The 11,763-nt window shown below is 47.0% G+C and overlaps 1 protein-coding gene across 1 annotated transcript in view; it reads right to left on the bottom strand.

The window, feature by feature from the left end:
- The window catches only part of LOC128697989 (transient receptor potential cation channel subfamily A member 1 homolog), a 47,547-nt gene that overhangs the window by 20,073 nt on the left and 15,711 nt on the right, over positions 1 to 11,763 (bottom strand). The window lies entirely within an intron of this gene.

Here is an 11,763-nt window from a genome sequence, read left to right on the forward strand (position 1 = left end):
CAAAGATGAACATTAATCAATTTAACCAGAGAAATTAGAATGTGACTTGGGTTTTTCACGGTAGTAAATGTAATAACATCATCAGATTAAGGGATCCAAGACGTGACAATCAAACTCCTTTATACTGAGGCTCACTTGCGGAGACATAATAAATTCATCTCACAGAAGACACAAATGTAATTCCATTTTTTAGTAAGTAAGGGACTAATGTTGCATCAAAACTTAAATATATTATGAAAAGAATACAATAAATATATTTTTATTATAGTGTAATTTGAAACTAAACAAGGACTGTGAATTATGAAGTTGTAGTGTATTAGGTTTTCCAGTCCCTTACAAGATGGAACGAGACAAGAGCTAGACTTTACTTCAGTCCGTAAAAAAATGTCAGCCGGGTTACATCAGCGGCCACAACTCTGCATCACAGCTCATGGCAAGTTTGATGGCTGGAACAACTCGATCGAGCGGGAATAGAACTCGAGGCAAGATATTTGCTAGACTTATGTTGTAGTACTACACTGTGATTAATATTACTGCACTTATGAAAAGTACTAAACCCGTTGGGTTCATTCAACTCTTGCGGAACTGGAAAAAGACTGGTTGGATAGACATATTCAGTTCCTTGGATCAAGAGCTCATCACTAGCATCAAGGGACCTTATTAGAGGGGAATGTACTGAAATGGGTACAACAGATGTGAGAAACTTTTTCCAGGTTATGTTCTTGGGAGTTCCAATCAGTGGTAACATCCACACAAATTTTATACAAAATCTCTACCAAAATAACACGGTCTATATGACAGGTTTTCCTCTTTTCTCTCTAAACTAATGATAAAACATCAGGAATGTCGTAACGAAAAAAATGAAAATCTGTCAGGGAAAAAAAAGAGGAATAAACTTACAGTCAAGTGAATGTTAGTGCATAAATGTATTATTGGTATGTAATGCTGCATAAACTAAACCGGCGATGTTATTAACTATAAAAAGCAAGGGTTATTTCTAACAGATAAGCTATTAAAAAAATTATGCAATAAATCCGTGAAACTCAGTCAGAACATAAATAAAATATATCTCATATATTTTGAGAAATATTAAATAAAATTAAAGTGTAGAGATTTTCGTCACTCACAAAGATCCTTGATAAGTATGGGCGCCATGACGAAGCTAGACGGTCACTCCCTCACTCAGGTACACCAGCCTAGTCTTCTGTTCTTTCACAAAATCCTGTCACATGCCGTGAGAGAGAATGTTTGTGAACAATGTCGCCGGTTTCCGATTTTTTTTTTCGGCGGTACTCTCCCGGCCCGGGTCTCTTCCAAGTAGTGGTGACCCGGCCTTGGCTTCCTGTCTGGGGAGTGTCTCGAGACTAAGTCTCCCATGGGAGGAGGTACAAGTACCCTTCACCTTTGGGACCAACTGTCCCCAGGCCTAGCCACAGTCCCCGCCCTCACGGGGCTCGTAGGGAGAAGCTAGGCCATCCCCACCGCCCCAAAGGGGCTCGTGAGCTGCAGGTGATAGCAAGCCCAGACCTTTTTTCCGAATTGTTAAGTTTATATATATATATATATATATATATATATATATATATATATATATATATATATATATATATATATATATATATATATATATATATATATATATATATATATATATATATATATATGTATGTGTGTGGGTGGGTGTACTCACCTAATTGTACTCACCTAATTGTGGTTGCAGGAGTCGAGACTCAGCTCCTGGCCCCGCCTCTTCGCTGACCGCTGCTAGGTCCTCCCTCTCCCTGTTCCATGAGCTTTATCATACCTCGTCTTAAAACTATGTATAGTTCATGCCTCCACTACATCGCTTGCCAGACTATTCCACTTTCTAACTACTCTATGACTGAAGAAATACTTCCTAACATCCCTTTGACTCATCTGAGTCTTCAGTTTCCAACTGTGGCCCCTTGTTTCTGTGTCCCATCTCTGGAACATCCTGTCTCTGTCCACCTTGTCTATTTCACGCAGTATTTTTTATGTCGTTATCATGTCTCCCCTGACCCTCCTGTCCTCTAGTGTCGTCAGACCGATTTCCCTTAACCTTTCTTAATAAGACATTCCCCTTAGCTCTGGAACCAGCTTTGTTGCAAACCTTTGCACTTTCTCTAATTTCTTGACGTGTTTGACCAGGTGTGGGTTCCAAACAGGTACTGCGTACTCCAGTATGGGCCTGACGTACACAGTGTATAAAGTCTTGAACGATTCCTTACAGAGGTACCGGAACGCTGTTATCAGGTTTGCCAGCCGCCGAAATGCCACAGCAGTTATCTGGTTAATGTGTGCTTCTGGCGATGTACTCGGTATTATACTCACTCCTAGGTCTTTCTCCTTGAGTGAGGTTTGCAGCCTTTGGCCTCCTAGCCTATTCTCTGCCTGCGGTCTTCTTTGCTTTCCTCCAATCTTCATGGCTTTGCATTTGGCGGGGTTAAATTCTAGGAGCCAGTTTCTGGACCACGCATCCAGCCTGTCCAGGTCTCTTTGTAGACTTGTCTGGCCCGCGTCTGATTTAATTCTCCTCATTAACTTCACATCATCTGCAAACAGCGACACTTCCGAGTCTATCCCTTCCATCATGTCGTTCACATATACCAAGAATAGCACTGGTCCCAGGACTGACCCCTGTGGGACTATGCTTGTCACCCGCGCCCACTGTGATACCTCATCACGGATCATGACTCGCTGTTGCCTCCCTGTTAGGTATTCTCTGATCCATTGCAATGCCCTTCCTGTTATACGTGCCTGTTCCTCTAGCTTCTGTACTAATCCCTTGTGAGGAACTGTGTCGAAGACCTTCTAGCAGTCCATGAAAATGCAATCAACCCACCCCTCCCTCTCATTTCTTACTTCAGTTACCTTGTCATAAAATTCTAGTAGGTTTGTGACACAGGATTTACCTTCCATCAATCCGTGCTGGTTGTCTCCTCCTGATAATCTTTTCCAAGACTTTGCATACTATACACGTCAGTGACACTGGTCTATAATTTAGTGCTTCATTTCAGTCTCCCTTCTTAAAGATGGGGACTACATTTGCCTTCTTCCATACTTCAGGTAGTTGCCCAGTTTCAAAGGAAGTGTTGAAGATTTTGCATAGTGGCACACATAGTGTCTCTACTCCCTCTCTAAGGACCCATGGAAAGATGTTGTCCAGTCCCACCGGCTTTGAGATATCAAGGTCACTTAGGAGCTTCTCCACCTCCTCCTCAGTTGTGTGTAATTCATCCAACACTTGTTGCTATATCCCTTGTTGATGTACCCCACTGTTTTGTCTTCCCAGTGTCCCTTCAGCCTCCACTGTAAATACTTCCTGAAATCTCATGTTGAGCTCCTCACATACTTCCTGGTCATTTCTTGTGAGCTCGCCACCTTCTTTCCTCAGTCTGATTACCTGGTCTTTGACTGTTGTCTTCCTCCTGATGTGGCTGTAGAGTAGTTTCGGGTCAGACTTGACTTTCAATGCTATGTCATTTTCATACTGCCTCTGCGCCTCCCTTCTTATCTGTGTATACTCGTTTCTGGCTCGTCGAATAATCTCTTTATTTTCCTGAGTCCTTTGCCTTCTGTACATTTTCCATTCTCTAGAGCACTTGGTTTTTGCCTCCTTACACCTTCAGGTAAACCAAGGGTTCGTTCTGTCCTTCCCATTATTTCTGTTACCCTTGGGAACAAACCTTTCCTCTGCCTCCTTGCATTTTGTTGTTACAAAGTCCATCATTTTGTTTACTGATTCTCCTACCAACTTCTGTTCCCACTGAACCTCCTACAAGAAGGTCCTCATTCCTGTGTAGTCCCCCCTTCTATAGTTTAGCTTTTCCCTTTCTACTCCTGCTACCCTCTCCACTTTTAGCTCCACGATGTATTCAAAGCTCATAACCACGTGGTCACCAGCTCCATGGGGCCTTTCATATGTGATGTGCTCAAATGTCTGAGCTACTCAGGGTGAACACAAGATCCAGTCTTGCTGGTTCATCCTGCCCTCTCTCTCTGGTAGTGTCCTTAACATGTTGGTGCATGAGATCTGCCAGCACCACATCCATCATCTTGGCTCTCCACGTTTCGGGACCCCCATGTGGCTCTAGGTTTTCCCAATCAATCTCCCTGTGATTGAAGTCGCCCATGACCAGTAACTTCGCTCTACTCGAGTGAGCCCTTCTTGCCACCTCAGCTAGTATGTCCACCATTGCTCTGTTGCACTTATCATATTCATCTCTTGGCATCCTGCAGTTCTGTGGTGGGTTATACATCACTGCAATGACTACCATGTGTTCCCCTGACTGAAATGTACCTACTATGTAATCCCTTTTTCCAGTCTCATCCATTCCTTCCATTTCTTGATAACTCCACCAGTTTTTAATTAGTAGTGCAACCCCTCCTCCCCCTCTGCTCCTTCTATCCTTCCTCAGGATCTGATATCTGGGTGGGAAGATTGCATCTGTTATTATCCCAGTGAGTTTTGTTTCTGTAACCACTACGATGTCTGGGGACATCTTGATTCTTTCATGCCACTCCTCACATTTATTTGTCATTCCATCTGCGTTCGTGTATTAAACCTTCAACTACTTTTTAATAACTGTGGTGTGGGGAGAGAGGTGGGCTAGGGGGAGCAGGTGCTCTGGCAGGGGGCTATAGGGGGTTGCTGTGGGGGTGGGGTCTGTGGTGTGGAGTGTGGGGACAGAGGACCTATGGGGGGTTTCAGTGGGGGTGGTGGTGAGGGGCATGGGGGTTACAGTGGGGTGGGGGTTGTGGTGAGGGGGATGGGGATAGAGGATACAGTGTGTGGGTTGCTGTGGGTTACTGTGAGGGTGGGGTTTGTGGTGAGGGGGATGGGGGGAGAGGGTACATTGTGTGGGTTACTGTGGATTTCAGTGGGGGGTGGGGCTTGAGCTGATGAGGATGTGTGGGTTACTGAGGGTTACTGTGGGGGTAGGGTTTTTGCAGAGGGGGATGTGTGGGTTACTGTGGGGGTGGGGTTTGCACTGAGGGGGATGGGGCAGAGGGTACAGTGAGTGGGTTTTGGGTTAGGTCGTTTGATTGCTTTGGGATTGCTGTGGTTGTGTTCCTTCTGTGGGTGGTACTGTAGGTGGTTGTGTTTGTTTTTCCACCTGGGCCTGATTTCTCCTGCTCTCCACCTTCCTTGCCTCCCATTCCTTCTAGCGACATTGCACCCTCTCAGTATCATCCTTTCTTCTTGTGTTCTGTCTTGGTCGAGATACACCCTCCGGGACTCCTGATTGTCCCTTTGGCGCATTTTCTCCTGTGGTTTCGAGCTGACTCTGCCTTGAAAATCACTTTGACTGGATGCTTTTTTCCTCTCGCAAACCACCCAATTCTCCGAAAATTTGTCAGCTGGGTCATGTCGTCCTCTCCTATTGCTTTCATGATGCTTTCAATCGTTGTTTTCTCCTCCTGTTTCCTTGCCTAGTAAGTTTCCCCATCTACTTCTCGGAGCCCATAGACAAAAATGGCCCTCTCCCTTTCGTCCTCCCACTGTGCTTTCCTGAGCATCCTCTGATACGAATTAGTTCCTGCCATTGACACATTGCTTCATACTGTATCTTCTCTATCCGGTGCCCCTGTGCTTATCTGTTCCTGAGCATGGCAGTTGTCTATTAGAGCCTCTGTGTATAGTCTAGCTCCTTCATTGTCTTTAGTCCCCTCATTAGTTCCTGCTGTTCTCCCTGCCTTTCCCAGGCTCCCCTTGGGTCCGATAGAGTCATCGCGTACAGTATATCTCCTTTGTTCCCTACTGTCCTGTATGCATGTGTGTGTGTGTGTGTGTGTGTGTGTGTGTGTGTACTCACCTAACTGTACTCACCTAATTGTGGTTGCAGGGGCCGAGACTCAGCTCCTGGCCCCGCCTCTTCACTGACTGCTACTAGGTCCTCTCTCTCCCTGCTCCATGAGCTTTATCATACCTCATCTTAAAGCTATATATGCTTCCTGCCTCGACTACATCACTGGCTAGGCTATTCCACTTCCTGACTACTCTATGACTGAAGAAATACTTCCTAACATCCCTTTGACTCACCTGGGTATTCAACGTCCAATTGTGTCCCCTCTCTGGAACATCCTTTCTCTGTCCACATTGTCTATTCCATGCAGTATTTTGTGTTGTTATCATGTCTTCCCTGACCCTCCTGTCCTCCAGTGTCGTTAGGCCGATTTCCCTTAACCTTTCTTCGTAGGACATTCCCCTTAGCTCTGGAACTAACCTTGTCGCAAACCTTTGCACTTTCTCTAATTTCTTGACGTGTTTGATCAAGTGTGGGTTCCAAATAGGAGCTGCATACTCCAGTATGGGCCTGACGTACACGGTGTACAGTGTCTTGAGTGTGTGTGTGTTTGTGTGTGTGTGTGTGTGTGTGTGTGTGTGTGTGTGTGTGTGTGTGTGTGTGTGTGTGTGTGTGTGTGTGTGTGTGTGTGTGTGTGTGTACTCACCTATTTGTACTCACCTATTTGTGGTTGCAGGGGTCGAGTCTTAGCTCCTGGCCCCGCCTCTTCACCGGTTGCTACTGGGCCCTCTCTCTCCCCGCTCCATGAGCTTTATCAAACCTCGTCTTAAAACTGTGTATGGTTCCTGCCTCCACTACGTCATTTTCTAGGCTATTCCACTGCCTTACAACTCTGTGACTGAAGAAATACTTCCTAATATCTCTCTGACTCATTTGTGTCTTCAACTTCCAATTGTGGCCTCTTGTTTCTGTGTCCCCTTCCCTGGAACATCCTGTCTTTGTCCACCTTGTGTGTGTGTGTGTGTGTGTTTGTGTGTGTGTGTGTGTGTGTGTGTGTGTGTGTGTGTGTGTGTGTGTGTGTGTGTGTGTGTGTGTATACTCACCTAGTTCACCTAGTTGAGGTTGCGGGGGTCGAGTCCGAGCTCCTGGCCCCGCCTCTTCACTGATCGCTACTAGGTCACTCTCCCTGAGCCGTGAGCTTTATCATACCTCTGCTTAAAGCTATGTATGGATCCTGCCTCCACTACATCGCTTCCCAAACTATTCCACTTACTGACTACTCTGTGGATGAAGAAATACTTCCTAACATCCCTGTGATTCATCTGTGTCTTCAACTTCCAACTGTGTCCCCTTGTTACTGTGTCCAATCTCTGGAACATCCTGTCTTTGTCCACCTTGTCAATTCCTCTCAGTATTTTGTATGTCGTTATCATGTCCCCCCTATCTCTCCTGTCCTCCAGTGTCGTCAGGTTGATCTCCCTTAACCTCTCCTCGTAGGACATACCTCTTAGCTCTGGGACTAGTCTTGTTGCAAACCTTTGCACTTTCTCTAGTTTCTTTACGTGCTTGGCTAGGTGTGGGTTCCAAACTGGTGCCGCATACTCCAATATGGGCCTAACGTACACGGTGTACAGGATCCTGAATGATTCCTTATTTAGATGTCGGAATGCTGTTCTGAGGTTTGCTAGGCGCCCATATGCTGCAGCAGTTATTTGGTTGATGTGCGCTTCAGGAGATGTGCCTGGTGTTATACTCACCCCAAGATCTTTTTCCTTGAGTGAGGTTTGTAGTCTCTGGCCCCCTAGACTGTACTCCGTCTGCGGTCTTCTTTGCCCTTCCCCAATCTTCATGACTTTGCACTTAGTGGGATTGAACTCCAGGAGGCAATTGCTGGACCAGGTCTGCAGCCTGTCCAGATCCCTTTGTAGTTCTACCTGGTCTTCGATCGAGTGAATTCTTCTCATCAACTTCACGTCATCTGCAAACAGGGACACCTCAGAGTCTATTCCTTCCGTCATGTCGTTCACAAATACCAGAAACAGCACTGGTCCTAGGACTGACCCCTGTGGGACCCCGCTGGTCACAGGTGCCCACTCTGACACCTCGCCACGTACCATGACTCGCTGCTGTCTTCCTGACAAGTATTCCCCGATCCATTGTAGTGCCTTCCCTGTTATCCCTGCTTGGTCCTCCAGTTTTTGCACCAATCTCTTGTGTGGAACTGTGTCAAACGCCTTCTTGCAGTCCAAGAAAATGCAATCCACCCACCCGTCTCTCTCTTGTCTTACTGCTGTCACCATGTCATAGAACTCCAGTAGGTTTGTGACACAGGATTTCCCGTCCCTGAAACCATGTTGGCTTCTGTTGATGAGATCGTTCCTTTCTAGGTGTTCCACCACTCTTCTCCTGATAATCTTCTCCATGATTTTGCATACTATACATGTCAGTGACACTGGTCTGTAGTTTAATGCTTCATGTCTGTCTCCTTTTTTAAAGATTGGGACTACATTTGCTGTCTTCCATGCCTCAGGCAATCTCCCTGTTTCGATAGATGTATTGAATATTGTTGTTAGGGGTACACATAGCGCCTCTGCTCCCTTTCTCAATACCCATGGGGAGATGTTATCTGGCCCCATTGCCTTTGAGGTATCTAGCTCACTCAGAAGCCTCTTCACTTCTTCCTCGGTTGTGTGCACTGTGTCCAGCACATGGTGGTGTTCCCCACCTCTCCGTCTTTCTGGAGCCCCTTCTGTCTCCTCTGTGAACACTTCTTTGAATCTCTTGTTGAGTTCCTCACATACTTCACGGTCATTTCTTGTTGTCTCTCCTCCTTCCTTCCTTAGCCTGATTACCTGGTCCTTGACTGTTGTTTTCCTCCTGATGTGGCTGTACCACAGTTTCGGGTCAGATTTGGCTTTTGCTGCTATGTCGTTTTCATATTGTCTTTGGGCCTCCCTTCTTATCTGTGCATATTCGTTTCTGGCTCTACGACTGCTCTCCTTATTCTCCTGGGTCCTTTGCCTTCTATATTTCTTCCATTCCCTAGCACACTTGGTTTTTGCCTCCCTGCACCTTTGGGTAAACCATGGGCTCATCCTGGCTTTTTCATTATTCCTGTTACCCTTGGGTACAAACCTCTCCTCAGCCTCCTTGCATTTTGTTGCTACATATTCCATCATCTCATTAACTGGCTTCCCTGCCAGTTCTCTGTCCCACTGAACCCCGTTCAGGAAGTTCCTCATTCCTGTGTAGTCCCCTTTCTTGTAGTTTGGCTTCATTCGTCCTGGCTTTCCTGCTTCTCCCTCCACTTGTAGCTCTACTGTGTATTCGAAGCTTAAAACCACATGGTCACTGGCCCCAAGGGGTCTTTCATATGTGATGTCCTCGATATCTGCACTACTCAAGGTGAATACTAAGTCCAGCCTTGCTGGTTCATCCTCTCCTCTCTCTCTTGTAGTGTCCCTTACTTGTTGGCACATGAAGTTTTCCAGTACCACCTCCATCATCTTAGCCCTCCATGTATCTTGGTCCCCATGTGGGTCCAAGTTCTCCCAATCGATCTCCTTGTGGTTAAAGTCACCCATGATCAGGAGCTTTGCCCTGCATGCATGAGCTCTTCTGGCCACTCTAGCCAGTGTGTCAACCATCGCTCTATTGCTCTCGTCGTACTCTTGCCTTGGCATCCTGCTGTTCTGTGGTGGGTTATACATCACTGCTATTACCACCTTGGGACCTCCAGAGTGAAGCGTTCCTGCTATGTAATCACTTTCTTCTCCGCTGTCTCCTCTCTCCAGCTCATCAAAATTCCAGCGATTTTTGATCAGCAATGCCACTCCTCCACCCCCCCTGTTCCCTCTGTCTTTCCTTAGGATTTGGTATCCCATTGGAAAGATGGCATCTGTTATCATACCTGTAAGCTTGATTTCTGTGAGAGCTATGATGTCTGGTGATGCTTCTTTGACTCTTTCATGCCACTCCTCCCACTTATTTGTTATTCCATCAGCGTTTGTGTACCATACCTTCAGTTTCCTTTCCAACACTGTCGTTTGGGGGGCCTGTGAGGGTGGGAGACCTGGTGGCATACTGTGGGATTCTATAGCTCGGTGTTGGGTGGAGGCTGTGGGTATGGATTGTAGTGTGTGTTGGGATGGTGTGATAGGCTGTATGGTTCTGAGAATAGTTGTGTGTGTGCTTGCCCTTGCTGTTCTGTTCTGCTCTGACTGACCTCTGCTGGTTCCATCCTTGTCTCTTTTCCTAGCTCCTTTTGTTTTTTTGTCCTCTCCCTCAGCTGCTGTCGTTCTGATTTTGTTCTGTCTCTGTCTAGGAACACCCTCTTGTACTCTTCCGAGTATTTCAATCGTGGTTTCTCTTGGAGGATCCTGTTCCGCACTGTTTCCGTCCTGAGAATCAGCTTGATTGGTCGGTTTCTCCCCTTCGAGTACCCCCCTATTCTCTGAAAATTTACAATCTCGTCCATCTCTTCACCTATTTCCGTGATGATTTTCTCAATCTCCTTTCTTTCTTCCTGCTGCCTTTCAGTGTGTGTCATTTCCTCTCTCTCCTGAAGCCCATGGATAAACACTGATTTTGCCCTTTCCTCCACCCATTGCCTCACCCTCTGTGACTCTGGATCCTGCCTGTATGTGGTCAGTTTCTCCCTTGTTTTTTCCAGTGGCTCTTGATAGCATGGTTGTGCCTCAGCATTCGACCTATCGCCCTCTCCATCTGCAACCAGCTGTTCTTCCCTTTCACTCCTTGGTCCTCCTTGGCAGGCTGATATGACCTTAGCATAATTCATAATTCCTTCCTACCTGTTCGGCCTCACAGCTTCATATGCTGTGTCTTCTCTGGTCACTGCCCCTGTAACTCGCTTCAGCCTATTTATCTCAACTTCTAGGACCCTTATCTTGGCTACTGCAGTTTCGACTTGTGCCTCCCAATTCTTTGTCTCCTTCTCCAACCTCTTTTCCAATTTCACAGAGAGCTCTTTCTCCATTTTTTTCAGAAAGCTCTCCTAATTTTCTCTCCCACTCTTGTTCCATCCTTTTCCACTGTTCCTCCATCCACTCCTCCCTACCAGAACCATTCTCATCTGATCCTTGGTTCCTGCGAGTCCCCACCATTTTTTTTTTGTTTTTTGTGAGAGAAGAGAGAAGGGAAAGGTAGAAGGAGAGACAGAGGGGAAGAGTGAGAAGGGAAAGGGGGAGAGAGAGCGTGAGAGGGGGAAAGAGAGAGGAGGGAAGGGAAGGAGAGGGGGAGAGTGAGAAGGGAAAAATGGAGGAGAGAGAGAGAGAGAGAGTGAGAGAGGAGAGAGAAGAGAGAGAGAGAGAGAGAGAGAGAGAGAGAGGAGAAGGAGGTAGAGAGAGGGGGATAGTGAGAAGGAAAAAGGGGAAGAGAGAGTGAGAGAGAGAGGGGGAGAGAGAGTGAAGGGAAGGGTAGGAGAGGGGGAGAGAGAGTGAAGGGAAGGTAGGAGAGGGGGAGAGTAGAAGGGAAAATGGGGAAGAGAGAGAGCAATAGAGGGAGAGAGGGAGAGAGGGAGAGAGAGGGAGAGAGGGAGAGAGGGAGAGAGGGGGAGAGAGTGAGAGAGAGAGGGGGAGAGAGAGTGAAGGGAAGGGTAGGAGAGTGGGGAGAGTTAGAAGGGAAAATGGGAAGAGAGAGAGCAAGAGTGAGAGAGAGAGAGGAGAGAGATGAGAGAGAGAGAGAGAGAGAGAGAGAGAGAGAGGGAGAGAGAGAGAGAGAGGAGAGGAGAGAGAGAGAGAGAGGGAGAGAGAGAGAGGGAGAGAGGGAGAGAGGGAGGGAGAGAGAGAGAGAGGGAGGGAGAGAGGGAGGGAGAGAGAGAGAGAGAGAGAAGGTAAAGAGAGGGGGAGAGAGAGGGGAGAGAGGGGAGAGAGAGGGGAAGAAGGGGGAAAGAGGGGGAGATGGAAGAGCGAGAGGGGAGGCTGGGGAGGGGAGGGGAGGGGAGGAGGGAGGAGGAGGGAGGAGGGAGAGATAGGGG

Source organism: Cherax quadricarinatus, chromosome 58 (genome assembly GCF_038502225.1).
Source record: "Cherax quadricarinatus isolate ZL_2023a chromosome 58, ASM3850222v1, whole genome shotgun sequence".
Taxonomy (NCBI): Eukaryota; Metazoa; Arthropoda; class Malacostraca; order Decapoda; family Parastacidae; genus Cherax; species Cherax quadricarinatus.